The sequence below is a fragment of the Zootoca vivipara genome, chromosome 7 (genome assembly GCF_965207765.1).
Source record: "Zootoca vivipara chromosome 7, rZooViv2.hap1.1, whole genome shotgun sequence".
In the NCBI taxonomy this organism is placed as follows: Eukaryota; Metazoa; Chordata; class Lepidosauria; order Squamata; family Lacertidae; genus Zootoca; species Zootoca vivipara.
In genome coordinates this window covers 23,571,955-23,593,331 of record NC_142590.1, presented here as the reverse complement: position 1 = coordinate 23,593,331, position 21,377 = coordinate 23,571,955, and the positions used below count along the sequence as shown (strand labels likewise).

General features: G+C 43.8%; 1 protein-coding gene and 1 long non-coding RNA gene across 4 annotated transcripts in view; one reads left to right on the top strand and one right to left on the bottom strand.

Moving 5' to 3' along the window:
* The window catches only part of TGFBR3 (transforming growth factor beta receptor 3), a 136,063-nt gene extending 122,018 nt beyond the window's left edge, over positions 1-14,045 (bottom strand). For 2 of the 3 annotated variants that reach the window (XM_035123643.3, XM_035123646.3), the window contains exon 1: positions 13,910-14,045. The gene's annotated coding sequence lies outside the window, so the exon portion shown is untranslated. Of the gene's footprint in view, positions 1-13,285 lie in introns of all 3 variants that reach the window. The other variant, XM_035123645.3, reaches the window with a different exon arrangement.
* LOC148685005 (uncharacterized) lies at positions 13,603-19,947 on the top strand. The gene is made up of 3 exons (XR_015950968.1): positions 13,603-13,741; positions 18,574-18,643; positions 19,834-19,947. It is a non-coding gene; the product is annotated as an uncharacterized LOC148685005 (long non-coding RNA).
* Positions 19,948-21,377: the final 1,430 nt, after the last annotated feature.

Genomic DNA, 21,377 nt, shown 5'->3' with positions numbered 1-21,377 from the left:
TTCTCAGTCTAACTTTTTCTCTGCGGCATGAAAAACAGCTTCCTATTCCTGATCTCCTTATCACAGCAAAGTTCCTAAGGCTTGCTTCCTGTCAGTGTTCATGACCTCCAGCCTCGACTGAGAAAATATCCAGCACAACGCAAGGCTCTTCCCATTCTGCCAGCATTCAGTGACAAGCTAAACCAGGGGTAGGCAACATCTGGACCCTCCAGATGTTTGTTGGACTACAACTTCCATCATCCCTGGTCATTGGCCATGCTAGTTTGGGCTGATGGGAATTGCAATGCAACTACATGTGGAGGATCACAGTTGGCCACCTCTGAGCTCAGCATTACTTCAGAGCAAACCCTTCCTCTTAGAAGTCACTCTGCTGAACTCACTGACATTACTTAAGTGACATTGTTGAATCATGGCCCTCTAATGCCTTTCTATTTTTTAAAAAACAGAATCAGCTTTTCAGCAAAGCAAATGTGAAGTAGCTGCTTCATACAGAGATTCTGACATGGTTTCTTGCCTCCAAAGTGATGCCAATCCAAATGCCTTCCAGCATCCCTGACCATTGGCCATCTGGAAGGCATCCAGACCTACGGCCTTGTTCAGATGACCAGCAGGGTACACTGAATGTGTGGAAGAGGTGGGGGAGATGAATCACAGGGGCAGACCCCACCCCTGGCCTCTGAACCGAGACAATACACATGGGAGGCCTTACTTTTTGCAGGGTTCTTGTGTATATACAATTGTGCATATACAGATTCTGTTCAGAGCTTCAGACGATGGCATGGAGGGCAGGGGCAGAAGAACGCAAAGAGAGCACTGCTGGATCAAACCAAGGACCTATCTATCTAATCCAGCATCCTATTTCCCAAAATGGCCAGGGTTATGGGAAACCCTCCAAAAGAAGACAGGAGAGCTAGACCTTTCTCCCACTGTTCTAAATGGCGGGGTGGCGCCGCCATTAGTACTTCCTCTTGCCTTTAGAAATAAGGCATTCAGAAGTCATGTTTAGATGACAAGCAGGAGCCACACTGGGGTGGGGTGATCGGATTACACCAACAGGCCCCTGCCTTGGCACCACACATTCAGCCAACTTTTGATCCTATGCTTGTAAAAAGACCCAACAGCTAAGGTGAGTTCCTGTTAAAAGGGAAAACTAAAGTTTTTCAGTGTTTTATCTAAAGCAGTGGTTCCCAACAGGTGGTCCGGGGACCCCCAGGGGTCCGCGAGCTATGCCAGAGGGGTCCTCAAGATGCTATTAGAATAAAAAATATATTAAATATATTTCGTATGATAACAGATTTTTTGTTTTGGCCACTTCCTGCATGAGCAGAGTCTAGCGCAAAACTAGAATTAGATAGGCAGTAGTTCTGCTGTATGCTGTTAGGTGGCGCTTTACAAACACTACTGTTTTGCAAAGAGGCAGCGCGCGCATTCTACTAACGCTCACCTCCCCAAGATGCTTTGCGCGCGTCGGCTTCATTTGTGCGCTACTGCGCAGGTACCCTGTCTTCTCCATTCCCCTCCCTCCTCCCTGGGGGTCCTTGTCACAATAATGGGGGTCCTTGTCACAATAGCGGCTCGATGAGGGGTCCTCGAGAAAATTTTGTTGGGAACCCCTGATCTAAAGCAGGGTTGGCTAATGTGTGGCCTTCCACATGTGGTTGAACTACATCTCCCATCAGTTGCAGTAAGCATGGCCAATGGTCAGAGATTATGAGAGCTGAGGTCCAGCAAAGTTCTCAAGTGTATTTATTGCTCCAATGACCTTAGGAACTTTTTGAGTTCATGTGCAGAATGCAAATGTTTAGTTGTTTAAAATGTAAAAATGACTATGGAAGGCATTATTTTAAATAAAGAAAAAGGAATTGCTTAGCTTTTGATCCCAGTGTACATCTCCTCTTCCCTACACGGTGCTTTAGATTTAGAAACAAGTTGTAGATCCTGCAGCACCTGACCAATTTGCAAAATCCTTAAAACAGAAAGCCAAATAAAAACTGCAGCACAGTGTGTTTAGGAAAGTTAAGCTTCCGATACACATTCTTGCAATGGGTATCTGATCTGAAAAGTGTTGTCCTGCAGGCCCGGTTTTTCACAGATAATGAGATAATCACTGAATGCCAGAGCCAGCATCCAATCCAGTTCCAGCAATCACCTGGAGAGGTACTTGTGGGATTTTCTGCCTCAGGCACAAAATAGCCTGAGCAGTCTTGCTATGCTGACTTTTCTTTGCAAAGTCTGTTTGATCATATGCGTAAGGGAGTTTCCCATGGGGAAAGTCCCACACACACCCAAAATCTCCTGGGTGGGCTGCACGTGGTACTCCCGACTTCAGAATTTTAAAGTGCTCAATCACCTGATGTTACCGTGATGTCAGGTGACTAACAAATGGGGAACCCTCCCCACTTGTGAAGTTTGGCACGCAAGTCTAGATCCTGATGAAGATCAGGCCCAAAGAGCCAAAAATATTCCCCATCTCTATAATAGGGAAATAAAACAATGATATTTTCAAATATTACTGGAAGATTCTCAGGGAGTAATAATAATCAGCCCATGAGCCTTATCACTCAAAACAAACAGATTCATAAGCTCTTGGGGGAAAGACTGAACTTTGGCTTTACAAAGGCATTTCACTTTTAGGGAGCTAAAATAGTTTTTTGGTTTTGCCCGATGAGTTGCTCTGACGTCTAAGAATTACTGACATGTTGCTGCTGTGCATATCAGGACATTTCTGCAAATCTCAGCTAAAGGCTATGGGAATTGGAGAAATGTCAAGATTAGATGTGTTATGTCACTCACAGTCATGCCCCCTCCTACTCCCACATGACTCTGGTAACTTTTTTGCTCCTTTCTTTGGTTAATGTATTACTATGCGCTCCATCAAATTACAGGAAGCCACAAAATATACATAATCACATCCTGAAGAGGAGAGCGGCTTTCACTTTTTGCTGCCTGCAAACAGCCACCAAATCCATCTTGTTCTCTAACACACACTTTGAATCTAATTTGACATGCCATCCCAAGGACAGTTTAACAAAAGCCTATTTGAAAGCAATATATGGAGGGTAGAACACATGATCTCCAAGCATACCTGAATTTACCAGTTAACATGTGAGGAAGGGCAATAGTTTAGTGCTAGAGAACACATTTAGCATGCAAAAGGTCCCAAGTTCAATCTCTGGAGTCTCCAGTTAGAGCTAGGAAACACCCCAGTCTGCTTCCAATCGGTGTAGACAATAATGAGCTAGATTGGCCAATAATATGGTTCAATATAAGGCAGCATTCTAGGTTCCTAAGGTTGTCAGGTGGTAGAGCTGGGAGCAGGCCTGCCCCAACCATAAGGCAGGGTGAAGCCGCTGCCTCAGGCAGTGGACGTCCCTGAGGCGGCACCCCAATGAGCACTGCTACCTGCCCTGTCACCTCCATGGTGCCAGCATCAGCACTAATTTCCCACGAGATCTCAGCGAAATCTCACAAGATCTTGTGGTGGACATGAGAACTTGCTGGAAATCAGCACCAGCAGTGGAAGCGACAGGGCAGGGCGACACTTCCCGTTTTGCCTCAAGCGGCAAAAACAGGATGAGCCGTCCCTGGCTGGGAAAGACTTCTACCTGAGACCCTAGAGATCCCCCCCAGTCACCTGGTGAGCTAACAGGAATATTCAACTTTTTTCAACCTAAGACTGACCTTTAATCCAAACATTAGAGGGCTTGTGTGAGTGTGATGTTAAAACCACTAGTTTGATTCGCTTCAGGTCAGGTTGCAAGTCCTAACCTTCTGGTTGAAGAAGAGAGAGCTCAAAGGCCCGACTATAAGGCAAACTTCATGTGCAGCTAGGGCATTTCAAAATACTAAGAGGAAAATCCGCTTTCCCTCCCTCATTGCTACTCTTCCAACACATTACATAGCCATCCTTACATAACGGCTCAGGGATGGTTTTGCTGTTGGGAGAAAACCTGACTCATGTTCTTAGCTGTGGGCGTGGTATGTCAATACCCTCTGTACCCACTCCCTCAATAGCGCTGCCCTTACAGAATCTGCTCAGCAAATGCCCACACCCCCAGTTTGCCCCTCAAAGGCTGTGCAAGGAGTATGACACAGCCTGTCATAGATGTGCTGTAAGGTTTGGTGCAAACAGATGCAAACTAGAGTCATTATCTCCAACTTAAATGGAACATACCATTAAATATTTAAATAAATATGTAGGCTTGGCGCAAGCCGGCCCACTATTGCGTGAAAGGGTGGCTATAAGAGAAACTGGGTTGCACACAACTAAGTGCTACCCAGAATAGATCTATTGAAATTAATTGCCCTAACTTGGTAGTGTTCATGAATTTTAATGTTTTATGCCATGCAATAAGCAGAATGATACACACACACATCCCTCTACCTTTTGTTTCCTATTTTGCTGAAGCACCTTGAAGTTTTGTCTAAAAATCATGAACAGAAGAAGGTACACATTATTTCCAACTACACCTGCCTTCTACAAATTGCACTACCCTTTTATTTGATTTGGCTCAGACCATGACTGTACACACCTAAATATGTTAATCACTCAACCCTAGATGCCTTATATTCAGAATATACAGCAAAGGATCTGGATATACATCACCTTGTGAATAACAAAATCAGCAAAGTCACAGCAGCGGGATACAGTTTACTGCTTTTCCTTCCCAGGGTGAAAAGGTCCTTTCTAAGGCACTGCCTCATAACCGTTGATGCAATTAGCTTTCAGAGATAATAAAAGCTCCTAAGATTGTTTAAATAAAGCTTCACTGGGAAACTCCCTATCAGATAACAAACCATTTTAATCTCTACCAGATTGAAATCAGAAAGGAGGCCAGGTTGCTATAGGAATAAAAAGGCAGTAGTAGTGCAAAGGCTCACACAAAGGAAGTTCACAGACGAGGATGAGACATGTGAATTAGTTGGGTTTGTTTGGTTTTTTGTGTGTGTGCGTTTTGTAACTTGAATTGGTTTTGAACATGAGCATTGGCAAGATGTGTTGAACGTTAGCATTTTCAAAACACACAAATGTTAGAGGTTTGTTTATGGAACAGAAACATAGTCCTTTCATGCCTGTAACAAATAAAACTGCAGTTTATTTCTGTGATTAAGAAGAAGACGCTCAACAATAAGATCAAGTGAACCAACTTTCAATAAAGGTTATAAGCCAGACGCTAAACGCACATAAGTGAATTAGGAAACTTCTCCCACACATGTGGGAAAGCCTTTTAAGCACAACACCTCTAAAACAATGAGTCAAAAGGTGCTTCCTCTGCATAGCAGTCATCCCTCCGCCCTCTAACTATGCTTTGAGCTAATCATTACAAGCCTGGAAGTGAAACAGGCACTTTGAAAGCAAGAAAAGGAAAAGGAGGAGGATGCTTTTATCAAAGGTCACCCAGAAGGAGGGTTGAAAGGTCTTGCCATCCAAGAAAGAAGGGGAATCCCAATACAGGAGCTGAAGACCTAGAGTCTCTGCATGAGCACATCTTTAACAAAAACTTACACAGAACTTACACAGAACCCAGAACTTACAGACCCTCCGAGTGTCCCTGTTTTCCAGGGACAGTCCTGGATTTACAGAAGCCATCTCGGTTTCTGGTTTGATCCTGGAATGTTCCACTTTTCCTTGGGACATCCCTATTTTCATCGGAGAAATGTTGGAGAGTAAGGAGATATGTGACCCGCCCCCCCAGTCAAGAAGATAAGTAACTATACAACCTGAAGGAAGCCCTGTATATGGAAGTTTGTTTATGTTTAATGTTTTATTATGTTTTATATGTGTTGGAAGCTTGTTGTTGTTGCTGCTGCTGCTGCTATTCTACAAAATATAAGTAAATCAGAATGAGAGGAAAGGGCACTTGGAGCCTCAGAACACAAATACTAAACTATTAGTATGAGGAAGTAGCTTTCTTTTTTGCCTTGCAGGTCCAGTGAGAAGGGCCAACCAAGTCAGATCTTCATCATCTGCATTCAGAGTTAATCGCAGCACCTAAGATCTAAACCAACTAGCACAGAAGAAGCCAACACAGTGCCCCTTAGATGTTGTGGATTACATCTCTCATCATCCATTAACTTGCATGGCCAATAGCAAAATTATCTGGAGGGCACTATGCTGGATACCCCTGAACTAACAAGTTAGCTGCTGTTAGTGCTTTCCCCTGATGGCTTAACCATCAGCTTAAATCAGGGGTGGGGACCCTTTTCAGCCCTAGGTGGTGGGTGAGTCCAGAGGCAAAACTGGGGGGGGGGGGGATGACGACAATTAATGTTATTTCTACCTTCGTATAGTACACTAATTTCTACACGCAGTCACACACCCTTCTCTATCCTCCATCCAGGAAAGTGAGATGCACTATCAGACTTTAAGGACACATTCCAGCCAGGCAAACATACTTGAGTACAAAGGAAGGCTAGAGGAGGGTGTGGCCTGGGAAGAATTGCTAGGGTCCAGTTAAGAGAGGCTTCCTGAGGTACCCCATCCATGTATTACATGGATATTCCCATAGGCAAGCTGTGTCCTCTCCTCTCGGCTGCTCTGTATGTGTCCTAAAGGTCCTATAGATCTCAGGACCATAGCTGTCAAGTTTTCCCTTTTCTCGTGAGGAAGCTATTCAGCATAAGGGAATTTCCCTTTAAAAAAGGGAGAACTTGACAGCTATGCTCTGGACACAGATCTTGAATATGGGAACTTTGCCTTCATAGTGATTCACTTGTCCCCGTCTAACCACCACCCCAACAGCCACTGGCTTCAATGGGAAAAGCATTTGCAGTATCAAGCCTTCACTAAATCTACACAGCTGCGATGAAATCAGCCAAAGTAAACTCATAGCCAAAACCTCCTCTGTCATGACTTAACAGTGAGGCACAGCCTCTCAGATATGCAATTTAAAAAAAAAAATGGAAAGAAAACTAGCTTGATGCAGATCATGACCTTCAGATAAGCTATTCTCTTGCAATCTAAATAGGCCTCCTTCAAGGTCTGGCATGGCAAATTTAATCTCAAATTCTTATCACTAAACCATCCTTGCATACAGAAACTGAGAAACTGGTCCGGGCCATCTGCTTAAGCTTTAGTTCAATGCTTCCGATTGAAAATGACGTTAATCAGAGTGAAAACCTTTTGGCTTTGAAAAAATACATATGCTGTTGAGATGAACTGTTCCCCCAATGATATGAAGAACTGCAACTGGCATTAATAATCTACGTATAGTTGAAGGTTGGGGGGTTTCTGCTTATACTGCAAAAAGTTCAGCACAATAACCTTCTAAATGATGAATCAGGGACTTTGCGTACAGCTACACTAGGAGGCTACACACTGCTTTCGGCTGCAATGCATAGATTTTAAAACTTGATGCTCCCAAAGAGAAAATAATGACATTTTTGATGGAAAGAGACCAAGAAACTGATCCAAAGGTAATCCCCAAAGTGCCTTCAGCATTGTGCTGCTTTTCAGTCCAGTGAAGCTATAAAAGAGCTAATTGCACTTAAGTCATCATACCATTGAATGATGGCCACTACAGAGGCACCATGGTAGGGAGGCAAATGTTTTTCCAATCTGTGGTCCCCATAGGTGGTAGGCCATATTCAAGCCCACACAGACACACACGCATTAACCCACAATGATCAGAAGCCACACATATAAACCCACTCAACAACTCCAAGGGAAAAGCTGCTACTTGAAACACATTTCACATAGGTCAGAATACCCAATTTAGCAACACTGACACTCTCCTTTTCTCCTCATACAGTAACATCCAGCCTTTGCACTGCCCACCAAGCATGCATTTTGGACTGCTAGATGTTTTCACAATCCCCCCCATTCTTGCAAAGGGTGCACAACATGGCGTGCAACAAACACATACTTTTTATTCTTTTGCAAACTCTCATACACATGCAGCTGTTTTTAAAGAAGTGAAGAAGCAGTGCAAGTCTGCCTCTCTAAACGTTGCTCTGTCATTCAAGGACGGTTTTTTCCCTAAGCCAGGAGTGAAACTGATCAGACTGGAATCTTGTTGCCATTCAGCCTTCTCAGTTTCAACAGCCCCTTGACTTGCCAGGCTAGAAGAATCAACTGCAATTAGGATAGGAATGCACAAGCATTTCTTCCCACAGTGACTCTCTTCCCTCCCATTCCATTTCTACAGATATCAAGCTACATGTGCTGGATCAGCGCTAGTGCCATTGTACAAAATTAAGGGGGAAGCTGTTCCCAGTGCTCTTCAGAAATAACTGCCTGCCCGTACCCAGAACCCTCAACATATGTGGGGGGAAAGGTCTATAGATCTATACTATTTCAGATCTCTAGGGAATCAGTCCTCAAACTGCCTTGCTGGCACATTATAAAGGTGTAGACCAGGTTTGGTATGTCCTCCATATATTAAACTACATATCCCATTTTCTCTTACCATCGACCATATTGGCTGGGGGCTGATGGGAGCTGGTGTCCATAACATCTGGAGAACAACAAAGGTCTTCACCCCTGACCTACTCTGACTGCCAGGGACTTTCTAGGTTTCAGACAAAGGTGTCTCTTGGCACATGTTACCTAAGAAACTTTAAACTGGAGCTTGTCAGGATGAAGCCTGAGATCTTACACATGCAAAATATGTGATCTACAACTGTGTTGTACCCCTCCCATTCTAATAACAGAGAATAAGAAATAAATATATAATCAAAGAGAACAACAATAATCATCAAAGCGGATCACAAAAACTATGTTTTCTAGAACATCAGTATTTTATAGTCAAAACAAAAGCCAAAGAAGGGTAGGAGGTCAGGATAGATCTACATGACAAATGATTACTAGTGACATATACCCACATTTAAAGTCAACATCATGTCAGTTCAATAACACTTGATGAACAGAATTGTGGCATTTGGAGATTATTGTCCTTTTTTAGTAAGCACCATTTGTAGTTTTCAAGATTTACAACACTAGTTAAAATCGTGTGGAATTTTAAGCTACATTCAGCAGCGTCTTGAGAGTCTATCACAGAAATCTGGTGGAAAATGTGCTGGCTTGATTACTAGGCACAGACATAAAACATGTTCTGAAAGGAAGAGGTGAGCAACTCTTGGAAGATGGAGAGACAAAAGCTCCCTCTGGCCACTACACTCTATGGCTGGATCATGCCAAAGTCATATCAACCCCTCCCAGTTGATACAACCATAAGGTTGTGTGCAACTTGTAACTAGTGTTTATTATGAGTGCAAGGAATTAACTCTCATTCTACAACTCTTAGATAATAGGAGTTGTAGTCCAACAACATCTAGTAGGCACCAGATTGAGGAAGGTTGAGAATAGACAATGCTAGGCTAGATTGGGAAATAGTCTGATCTGGTGAAAAGCAGCTTTCTATGTTTCCAATCACAACGTAGCTTTTCAAGTGTCAAGACCTTTGTTGAACTATATCAAAAATATTTGAATAGAGATCTCATTACCCCTCTGGTTACTTGATTAAAAGCAATTTCATAATAGGTTGTTAGGTTGATTTTCAGAATCAAAGCAGAGTGGAAATAATTTCATTAACATAATGGATTCCGCACTCCTACCTTTCTCTTCTATCAAGGCATCCAGAGCCACAATCCTGTATTTAACCATTTTTTTAAAAAAAAGTTTGCTGCCTTTATTTAGCCCCCCCCCAAAAAAAAACCACTTGATAACTTTTAGATAATATGCAGTAGATTTAGTAATAAGCTCACAGTGTTAGCTGTTCTTTACAACTTTTTAAAATTTTAATTGCAAAAAATATCTATGGGAAAACAATAGTATTTATTTTGGCTAGCTCCCATTTAACGTGTCCGTTGCCAGGCATTCAGTTCCTTGCCGTGGCAAAGATTGATTCTGTTTCAGTATTATGGTGTCTCAGTCTTAAAGCAGCTGAGAAATTAAAGCCAATAAGTGGCTGGCTTACAGTGCAATCATATACATGTATGCTCAGAAGCAAGCCCCTTTGTGTTTAATGGTGCTTACACATTAGAAAGTAGGTATAGGTTTACAGCCTTACAGCCCTTGCAAAACAGAAAGTTGCAGCAAAGGATCTTCATCTTTGAACTTGCGTTCCCCAGTTGGTCACTAGAGCACAAGGATAGTGACCTTTAGGGCATGCTGCAGAGTTTATCTTTTCTCCCAGGCTTTCTCTGGGAAAAATGGACTTTCTCTCAATGCCAAACTGCACATCTGCGTGTTTTTTTAAAAAGCAGATTTGCCACAATCCCATCTAAGCTCTGGGGTAGAGGCTCAATTTTAACATCAAATGGGATACAGAGGTGAGCCCCCTGCCCAATGTTAAATTCCCTGCTCGTGGGCCATGTTGGCTGGGCTGATGGGAACTGGGGCTCAACAACAAACATCTGGAGGACACAAAGTTTCAGAAAGCTCCCTAATGTGCAGACAGAGGTCTTTGCCACTTCCTACCTGGTTAGTTACCATAATTATTTTAACTGGAGACGCCAGGGACCAAATGTTAAATCTTCTTTGTGCACAAAGCCAACATCAGGATTCAACCCTGGCCAGACCTCAACCCCCAATGTCTCCTCAATTGATGAGCAAGGAAGCAGGACCCTCCAGAATGTCTCCATACCACCAATGATCCTGAGTAACCTTTGGACCTGGACATCTTTACTCCAGACTGAAGATCTCCCCACCAGCTGCCTGGGTTCCTGGCCTGCTCTCAGACCTCCCCTGTGGCCACAAGAGCAGACGAGATGGTAAGCCATGAAAGAACTTAAGAGTGGCTACCAAAGGACCTGGCTAGCTATCTGTAAGGCTATTCAGGAGGGGGAAGCACAAGGAAACTCCTCTGTGGATCAGCACCTGACAGGAAGGAGGTGGAGCCTCCAGGTCTATATACTGTATAAGCTCCCAGTCTGAGCTGCTTCACTGAAGCAATAGCTTCGAGCTCCAGCCTTCTTGACCTGGGGAAGTGGGCCACTATGTGCTCTTCCACTGAGTCACAGTCCCTCCCAACAAAAATAATTAAATACCATTGATCGCATTGTCTTCTTAGAGGAAACACATTGCTTACAAGATACAACCAGCAGCATAAAAATTTCAGCGATCAGTCCTGATATTTATTAATATCAAAAAATATTGGTGATTGGACATGGACCTTCTACACACAAAGTTACAGCCCTTACCCATCTTTAAGCATCACACTGAACACTGTTTTCTTTAGGCATCATAAAAGCCAACCTATCTATCATTTCCATCCAAACGTTTACAATCTGACCCCATGCATATTTACTCAAAAGTCAACTCCCACTGACTTTAATAACACTAGGACAGCACAGATGATATGCATAGTAACTGTGACAGTATGATTAGGATATTCAGTTACAGGTAGGTAGCCGTGTTGGTCTGAGTCGAAACAAAATAAATAAAATTAAATTAAAAATTAATTTTTTTAAAAAAAAATTCCTTCAGTAGCACCTTAAAGACCAACTAAGTTTTTATTTTGGTAAGTGTGCATGCACACGAAAGCTCATACCAAAATAAAAAACTTAGTTGGTCTTTAAGGTGCTACTGAAGGAATTTTTTTATTAGGATATTCACTTTGGCATTGAAAGCAGCTGCACTGATGCTGATGTGAATGTTCAGGGGTCTGATGAGTTGCACTATAATGCAGCTTGATAGTAAAAAGCAGGAACAGGGGGTATCATGGCAGGCACATACAGTAGTTGTGGCAATGATTTGACTGGAACTACAAACTTCTTCAACTTCAGTGAAGTTGCAAAAGGTCCCAAGGGGGCAGCAAAAAAGTATGATTGTTGAACCTACATTTAGGAATCAAGTAATAATACAACCTGCTTGACTCTGATTCAATCAATTTAAGTTTCATTTTTGTTTTAAACAGGAAAACAGTGGGATTCCCTCTTATGCACATTTCATGACAAAGTGCATAAGACAAAGTAAGGGACAGCCTTTTAAAGAATCAGCTGGTTAAATACAGAACACTCAACAACCCTACATTGGCTACAAACTTTTGATAGAAACAGTCCAGACATGCAAAGCTGTATTAACTTACAGTGTTATCCTTCTGCATTGAAAGATATAGCCACAAGAATGAAACAGCAATAATCAGAAGGATATAATTTTGTACAACTCGTCCAAACGACATATTATGCTGGTTGTTGCTCTGTCCAATTCAGTCAATACCACAAAACCACAAATGGCAAACCTACACTCGAAAATGCATAAACCAAACTTGCTCTTGCCGTCCTGGAATGACACTGCCTGGCAGCCCAGCTGTATGCAAGTTTACTCCAAATAACTCACTGTATTCAGTGGATATTACTCCCAAGTAAGTGAACATGAGACAGAGTGTAACTTTCTTGAACACACTCATTCAAATGCCAATATACTGGTGCTCCCAAGAGAGTTAAAAGACATTTCCAATTGTCCAATCCTATGCAAGTTTCCTCAAAAGCAAGCCCCAGCGAGTTCAACTAGGCTTATTCTCAAGTAGGTGTGCAGCACAGGATTGTAGCCTAAGCTTCCATCCATCCAGAGCTATTCAACAGTATTCATCCACTGGATTTCATTTATTCCTGGTCCACAACACAAAGTTTAGAAACCTTCCTAGGGTCACACAAAAATCCTGCAACAAGCTGTGAACAAAACTCACTTAACACTGGCGTTTTAAGAAGTAAAGAAAATGCAGCATTACGCTATGATGTTTTGGCTACACCATTTAAAAACAGTGATGTATTGCTGTTATATGGGAGTATGGTCCCTGAAACTTTTTATCAAAATGTAAACACAGCAAGAGCAGCATAGTTCAGATGCTTCACAAATCAAAAGGGAAATCATAGCCAAAAACTCAGAAGCATAATAGTAGCAGTTGCGCAATAGTAAACAACACACAGAACGCCATAAGAACTGCTTTGGGCACATGCCTGAATGCACAACTGCACAGAATCAAAAAGATCAACTTCCATCACAGAGACAGAGAATTTCCTACTGTGAACTTCACCAAAAAGCTCCCACTGAGTCAATGCACATTGGGGGGGGGGAGGCAGAGGAGTTTATTTTAGAAGTATTTGTGCTGCTTTCATGAAAGACCATGCTGCAGATTGTGCAAGGGGACCGACTGATCTGATGTGTTGCGCACACACACGCACACACACACACACGCACACACACACACCGGTTTTTACTTTTTATTTCATTTTGTTTGTCGGATCTCTAACTGGATTTGCGATGGCTTTTAGCTAAATGCAAGAGTGTGTCGTTGTTCTCTTTTTTACAGATTTATTTTCATGAAAGATTTTCTTGACTCACAAAAGTGCATGCCTTGTCTCTCTTTTTTCAGGTTGCACGGTCTTTCTGTTGTTGTCGTGTTGTTGCTTTTCCAGGATGCACGGTCTTTCGGTTGTTGTTGTTTGCTGTCTCCCTCGGATCTCCAATCCTGCAAGAGTTCCTGCGCCAAGGAAGCGACTCCTCTCGGCGTATAAAAAGTCGCCTCGCATAAACAGCAACCGTTTGCTCCTCTCAGAAACGAACCTACAGTATATATGAAAACTACCCCACTCGTGAGGGGTTCCGATTTTGTTCCCATTAAAAAAAAAAGCACCCCTGCTACCATCAAATGTTTCCCGCGAGGGTGGAAACACAAAACGTGACTTTTCTTCCCGGGAGGATTTCCTCGTCTTACGCTTTCTCGGGAGGAAGAAGAGACCTAGGAGGTTGGCCGGCTTCTTCCGAGGGGTTTCAGGTTTTCGCGACGGGTTGAAGGAGGTAGGTTCGTGGGCCGAAGCGGACACACCGCGCGGCTCAAAAACATCTCTATTCCGGGATTGCCCCGCATTTGCGTCCACACGGTGGCGGCGCTTCCCCCCACCCCACCCCAGCCGTGTCCCACACTCTCCGCACCACACAAACACCCCACACACGCCTGGCTCCTACCTGGCAAATAACCGAAGTTCTCCTCGGAGCGCGGTTGCCCCTTTTCTCCCGGCTCTGCCTCCCCTTCAGTCCGGAGGAAGCGGCGGAGAAGACTCTCCGATGAAGCCTGAGGAGAGCCGGAGGAACGGGCGGGAGTGGCGCGCGGCCCCGCCGCTCAGAGCCGAGGCGGCTTCCCATTGGGCGGAGGGGCGGAGGCGGGGCTAGTGAGGGACACGCCCCTCTCGCTCTTTCTCCCCTCGCGCGCCTCGGCGGGTCTTTCAGTCCCCTTCGGGGAGCCCCGGAGAGTGGATATATTCTCACGGCCTCCAGATATTTTTTTTTTTGAAGGGGAGAGTCCTCGTGTTGGGAGGAAACGTGAGAAGACCCGGATCTCCTCCGTTACTCCCTCCCTCTCTTCCCGGGTCTCGGCTGTTTAAAAACACGTTGTGCAATATTTCAGCTCAGTCTTCCAAAATCCGGACAGTTTCCCTAGCCGTTCCCAGAGGGATCCTCTCTAGGTTAAAGGTCGCCGCCGGACAAGTCGGGCTTATCACTTTCTCCTACTCAAAACTTCTGAAATTAGTCATTGCAACATTTGCACCTTTTACCCCTCAGGGCATGTCCAGCTGATGCAGAATTCCGCTGCCAGGTTTGAGTAGAGTTGCCATATTTCAAAATGTAAAAACCAGGACATCCCAAAAGTTGTTTTTAGGAACCCCCCAAATTGTTGAGATTTTTTTTTTTTAAGGGAACCCCCAAAATTGTTGAGATTTTTTTAAAAAACCAAAACACCAAATTGACTTGCCTAAGATCCAGGACAAAGCGCCACATTTCATACTCCCCCCCCCCCCCCCGCGCGTCATTTCTGCCTTTTAAGGAAACCAACAAAATTGTTGAGATTTTTTTTTTAGGGCGGAGACACTGAAATTATTGAGAATTTGTTAAGGAAACCACAAAAATTGTGGAGCTTTGTGGAAACCAACAAAATTCTTCAGCTTTTTTTAATTAAAAAAAACTCTCTTTATACCAACTGTCCCGTCCACCGCCAAGGAAATATTCCGCCAGCGATCCAACTCATTCCTGAGCAATGAATTTAAGACTGGTTCTTGGTGGCTTCCTGCGTAGCACAATCGTATGTAAATGTATTCAGGAGCAAACCTCACTTAAGTTCAAGAGAACTTGCTAGAAAGTCGGTTTAGGATTGCAGCTTTAAAGTCAACACTGCATTCCTGCAGGATTCAATGGGATTTTCATCCTAACAATGTTGCATAACTGCTACTCCCCCAGACAGGAACTGCACGCAACAAAATATTCAAATCATTAACAGCTGGATTGTACATGACTGCAGAACCGAGACTGCAAGTATTTAAACATGACTTATTTTTTGCATCCCCCCCCCCACATTAAGATTGCTCCAGTTGCAATAGGGACGGTTAGTTACTCCCAGTACAAAACAAAGTGAATCACCCCCTTGTTTCTCTGTTACAAATCCCCGCTCTGACTTTTAATTCAGTTTTTTTTTAAAAAAAAACTAATACAACAACTTATATTCCCAGAACCTTTCCACATAATAATTCCAATCTTTATATTCCACAACCCTTTCTCATGAAATGGTGTCTCTCTCCTCTTCCTATCGTGCCACCCTTTCAGACCCCCAACCTCATGATGCCCAAATCCCAAAAGACACAATTAAATTGACAAACAGATAAAAGGAGTGGAGTGATAGAACAGAGGATGGGGGAAGACAGGATTTCTGCCCCCGCCCGGAGATTCTCCATCAGGTGCTCCAGGTAATCCTTAGAATGCCTAACTCATTAACTTTTACACCCAAAAGTATTCATTGCGACCCTGATATAATGTTGACAGTCAACCTGTGAATGCCTATTGATTGCACAATAAAGCAAGGATAGGGAACCTCAGAGCAGGTGACTAAATGCTGCCCTCCCAGCCTCTCTCCCTGGCCCTCACAACTCCTTGGGTGAAAATGCATCCCTGAAATCTGTTAATGTCATTCGCTTGGAAGGTTGGAAGGGGTGTGGAAACTAGCCTATATTAGGTAAAGGTAAAGGGACCCCTGACCATTAGGTCCAGTCATGACCAACTCTGGGGTTGCGGCGCTCATCTCGCGTTATTGGCCGAGGGAGCCGGCGTACAGCTTCCAGGTCATGTGGCCAGCACGACAAAGCCATTTCTGGCGAACCAGAGCAGCACACGGAAACGCCGTTTACCTTCCCGCTGTAGCAGTACCTGTTTATCTACTTGCACTTTGACGTGCTTTCGAACTGCTAGGTGGGCAGGAGGAGGGACCGAGCAACGGGAGCTCACCCCATCACAGGGATTCGAACCACCAACCTTCTGATCGGCAAGCCCTAGGCTCTGTGGTTTAACCAAAGGTAAAATTGACATTAGGCCTTCCACTTTTGCCTCTAGCCCTGCCCATCATTGACTTGTGGCCCTCGGGAGGCTGCCCCAAAGGGAATGCGGCCCTCATGCTGAAAAAAAGGTTTTCCTGCCCCAACTTGAATGGCAGAAGCATGCCTGCTGTGCTCCTTTGCATTCTGCCATAGAAGCTTGCCTCCCCGTGTGTCCCAATTTAGCCAGCGTTATTGCATCCCAATTTAGCCAGCGTTGAACAGTTCTCATTATCCCCTCCCAAAGAACAGGAAACTCCTGGCCACTTTCTTAGGCAGAGTTTTGAAGGAACAGATGCCGGGAACAGGACCATTTGTTCCTTGCGTTTTTTAATCCCGCCTTTCCTCCAAAACTGCTCAAGGTGGCATAACCTAGTTTTCTTCCTCCCCGTTTTATCTTCCCTACAACCCTGTGAGGTAGGTTAGGCAGAGGCTGTGACAAGCCTAAGGTCACCTAGTTGACTGAGTGGGGGTTTGAACCCTGAACCTTGGTCTCCCATGTCCAAGTGCGAGACTCTAACGATGACACCACACTGACCCTAGCTCTGGAAGAAGAATATGACATTAAAATCTGCTTAGGAGGAAATTAACTCAGAACAGTGATTGCCACCGAAGAGTCTCAAAATCAAGTAAGTATAAAAGCCAAATTCCTGGGGAGGCTCCTGTTTCTAATCACTTCTATGCTGACTCATCTTAAGTGAATGACTCACTGCTCCTATTTTGTAGCAATGAAGCAGTAAATGAACGGACGTCGTCTAGCAGTTAGAACTTGAGCTGCCAAGCAGAACTCCCAGATTGGGTAGAGAGACTTTTCCCGGTGTAATAATGCACAAAGTCTCAGGCGTGCCATGCACAGCCCAATCCTGTGGCTATTTATTTGGAAGTAAGGGCCAAATCCCCGTGACGGGGTGAGCTCCCATTGCTCGGTCCCAGCTCCTGCCAACCTAGCAGTTCAAAAGCACATCAAAGTGCAAGTAGATAAATAGGTAAACAGCGGGAAGGTAAACGGCGTTTCAGTGTGCTGCTCTGGTTTGCCAGAAGTGGCTTAGTCATGCTGGCCACATGACCCAGAAGCTGTATGCCGGCTCCCTCGGCCAATAAAGCGAGATGAGCGCCGCAACCCCAGAGTCGGCCACGACTGGACCGAATGGTCAGGGGTCCCTTTACCTTTAAGGGCCAAACTACATGTCACATCGGAGCTTTGCATTTGGGCTGCCCAACATAATTTTATTTTTAAATTCACAGCCTCCCCACCCTTTTTTGGATCAGGTCCATGGTACAGAGGGGGGTCCAACCTTACCCCCCCATGCCGTTCCTCTAATCCAGACCCCCTTAAATGCTTTTATTAGGGTTGCCATATTCCCAAAAGTGGGGGGAGCTCAACAACTTTCTGGGTGTCCTGGTTTTTATTTTTTGAAAAATGGCAACCCTAGTTTTGAATCAGGATCAACTTCATTTATGGTTGATGTTGAGAGAGACAGTGTGGTAGAATAACCAGGCTGCTTCAATTTGGCTTGACTTTGATTTGGAATATCTATACAGAACAATCATTTCAAGGGGAAGAGATTCTGATGTAGCCAAAAGAGCAAGCACCTGCAAACAAGAGGGAAGGTATCAGCAGGCTTGGGAAAACACCAAGGTTTGAAGGAGTACAAATTTGTCTTCAATTTAGGGAAGGAACTAGGCTGGAGAACTCCTCACAAAGCACAATGAAGAACTGATTGTACACTGTGGCCGCGGAAAAGTGAGTGACTGAGCAGGGGAGTGAAATGGAATGGAATCGCAGAATCGTAGAGTTGGAAGGGACCACAAGGGTCATCTAGTCCGACCCCCTGCAATACAGGGGCCTTTTGCTCAAGGTAGGGCTCGAACTCATGACCCTGAGATTAAGAGTCTCAGGCTCTACTATCAGGAATAAGGCATGACTGGCTGTAACCCTAAGCAGAACTGCTTATATCCCAATATTTCCACTTATATCCCAATATTTTCCACTCGTTTTGTGTCTCCTGTTCTGCAGAATCAGCAGGGGAGCATCATCCCAGATTCATACTTCTAAACTCTTAGGTAAATCTGTGGCAAGGAATACAGTACAGCAGGCATGTGCTCAGGGTGTGATTTGTGAATAAAACAAGCCCAAGCAAGAATGCCGCCAGAACGAGGGTCGGGCACAAGTTGGGGCCAATCTCTCTCAACTTTCTGTTTTAAACTTGCTGGAACATTCTACATGTTGCAGCGTGCCACTGCTCTGCCTTATCACTGCTCTGCTACTTTTAGGATGCATAATCTTTCTGTGTGACCAGAGAGGTGTGGGAGAGGAAAGTCCCTTGAACTTAAAGTGAAAAGGGTGAGCTGCAGCTATATCTGCACATTTGAATGTTAAACATTTTCTAGCCTCTAGGACCGTAATCCTAGAGTGTAAACCCAGTGAAGGAAATTTGATGATACTCAGAAAATCTGATTTGAATTTAAATACTAATCCCTCTGTGCGTGTGTGTGCCTAAATGGAGACTGATGACAATACCGTTGCTTTTTCTTCCATAGAAGAAAGGATTTCTGATCAAAATGCAAAAATGATGATCCAGGCATATTTTTATTCCATGCTTTTGTGAGTTGTAAAATTCCTATGGCTTTTGGTCGGAGCAATTAATAAAGGGCACTTGTGCTACTAGCCTTAGTTCAATTGGGGTTTGGGGCTGCTCCACTTCGGGAATTTTGTGGGATTAACTTTATTTGTGGATCAGGGCACAGAACCCAGAGGATGGGAACACAGTTCGCTGGCTTGAAATTGACTTCACTTCCAGTACTGTCTCCTACCGTAAGTCTTACTCATAGAATTCCTGGAAAAGATCTGAGTGCTTGTTGAGAGTAAAGTCACAACTGGAAGTTTTCCCATTAATTCGAAGCTTGGGATGCTTCAGGTTACTGGAGACTTCTTGGAATGCAAAGTGATGGCTGGTGCCAATTGGGAATGGGCAGCAGGCCAGGAGGCCGACAGCAGGTGGCGCTAGAGTCAATGACAGATAGAGCCAACTAATTTCAGTTTTATCCTCATCCTCCTGCCTGCTGGGTTCTACAAGGGGCAACACAGAGGGCTCATCCACACTTGCATTTGCCCTCTGATTTCTAGGCACAGATCCAAGAGATCTTTCTTTTCTCCAAATGCTTTCCCTGGGGAAACCCGCTGTTTGCTTGATGTTTGTTCCATTCAGCCGTAAACAGCGGATTTTCCCTGTGGAAAGTAGTGGACACATGCCTAGAAATCATGGGATGATGATGATGATGATGATGATAATAATAATAATAGTTGTTGTTGTTACCCCACCCATCTGGCTGGGTTTCCCTGGAGCTAAGGGACTAAGGAGCAGGAGGAAGGTGACAGGTAGTGCTGCCCCCTGGACTAGTTGCAAGTAAAAAAAAAACAGGCAGGTGGGGGGCAGGCTGAGATGGATGTTGATGGGGCAATGCCCCGTTTGTCTTTATGGTCCTGGCTTCACCGGGAATATGTAATATTTGTGTTTATTTTCAAATCTATAGGTTGAGCCTAGGTGGAAACACAGCTTACAGACTCCAACGGACAGCTAAAGTCCACTGTTCTGGCATCAGATCTCCAGGGAGACACAGTAGGCACCTGAAGATCTCTGTTCAACTCAGCTTGTTGCTGCTGATGTGTCTCATTCAAAAAACAATCTTCTTCGTTTCCTCTCTCACACAGTTACCTTCCTGCACCCAACCCACACCTCCTACTTAACTAGAGGGTATTGGAAAGTGGAAGAGTCACTTCATCGAACTAACATTTAATCTTCTTAGACCTTCTTAAGTTTTCCATGAAAACCTGCCTCCTGAATATCAGGACAATCAACACGTATTTTTTTCTGGTCAAATTTAAGGTCCTGCAAACACCATACATTTAATGTACTTTTATAGCACATGACTCCCCCCCCCAAAAAAAAGAATCCTGGGAACTGTAGTTTACCCTTCCTAGCACCTTTAACAAACTACAGTTCCGGGGGGGGGGGGAGTCATGTTTGGGGAATCAAAACTGGATTGTGAACTTTAGCACAGCAGCCTTACTGTGTGTGCCAAAGTGATCAGGTCTGAGACGGCCCCAGAATCTTTATTTGCAAGGGTATGTAAAACAACCATTAAAGTTCAAAAGCTCTATTTCCTAAACAAACTTTTACACAGCTAGGGCATCCTCTCTCTTATGGAGAGCTTATGGCATAGTTTGCAGGAACAGGGCAGTAAGGTTGCAGGGGAAATCACTGAAATTGCTTCCTTTAATGGTCCACTAACAGAAGCCATACCACTAGCTGAGCTGTACTATTGGACACAACCCATTGGGACTTACTTCTATAGTCTTATAACCAGCAGTTTTAAGTTATCTGGTGAATTTGATTTTGGGTGTGTCTCTGCCAGAAATTCTTATGCTGCAATTGTTTTTATGATATAAAAACTATGTTATTGGGCAGCCAATATGAATAAAAATATAAATACAAGTGAATAAATATGCCAATAAATAAATGATGGAATGATCATTTTGCAAATGATTAATGAGTTAAAAAGCAGGTGGTTAGTCAATTACAAATTATCTAATTGCTTGACAGTCATGAGACAGTTGCTGGATATTGTTTTTTTATAATATAAACAGCTGCTCAAGTAAAGGTACAGTTTGGTACTACTGTATTCTCAATTCTTATTTTCAGTTGAAGCTCAATTCTAGGAATGAAATAGTTCTTTCTTAGCATGAATGAGTCTCTTCCATGACCTCCTCACCTAAAAAAAAAATGCTTTTGCAGTCTGAAATTAGTAAGGCTATGCAATAGATATATAGTATTTAGGATATGATCAGTTCTGATTTATGGCATTTGCACGGGGGTGACATCACTGAGAGGAAAAATATGCACCCGGAAGAGGCTCCCCAATAAACAAATTGAATGCTCGTTGGGAAAGCTGAGCACATTTTGAAACTGGTGCACTTCTCAAGTTCACCTTTAACTAATGAACATGTTCTCACACAAAGCTGCCTGTCATAAGTGAGAATAACTGAGAATACTTTAGAATGCCACTATTTCGCTGGA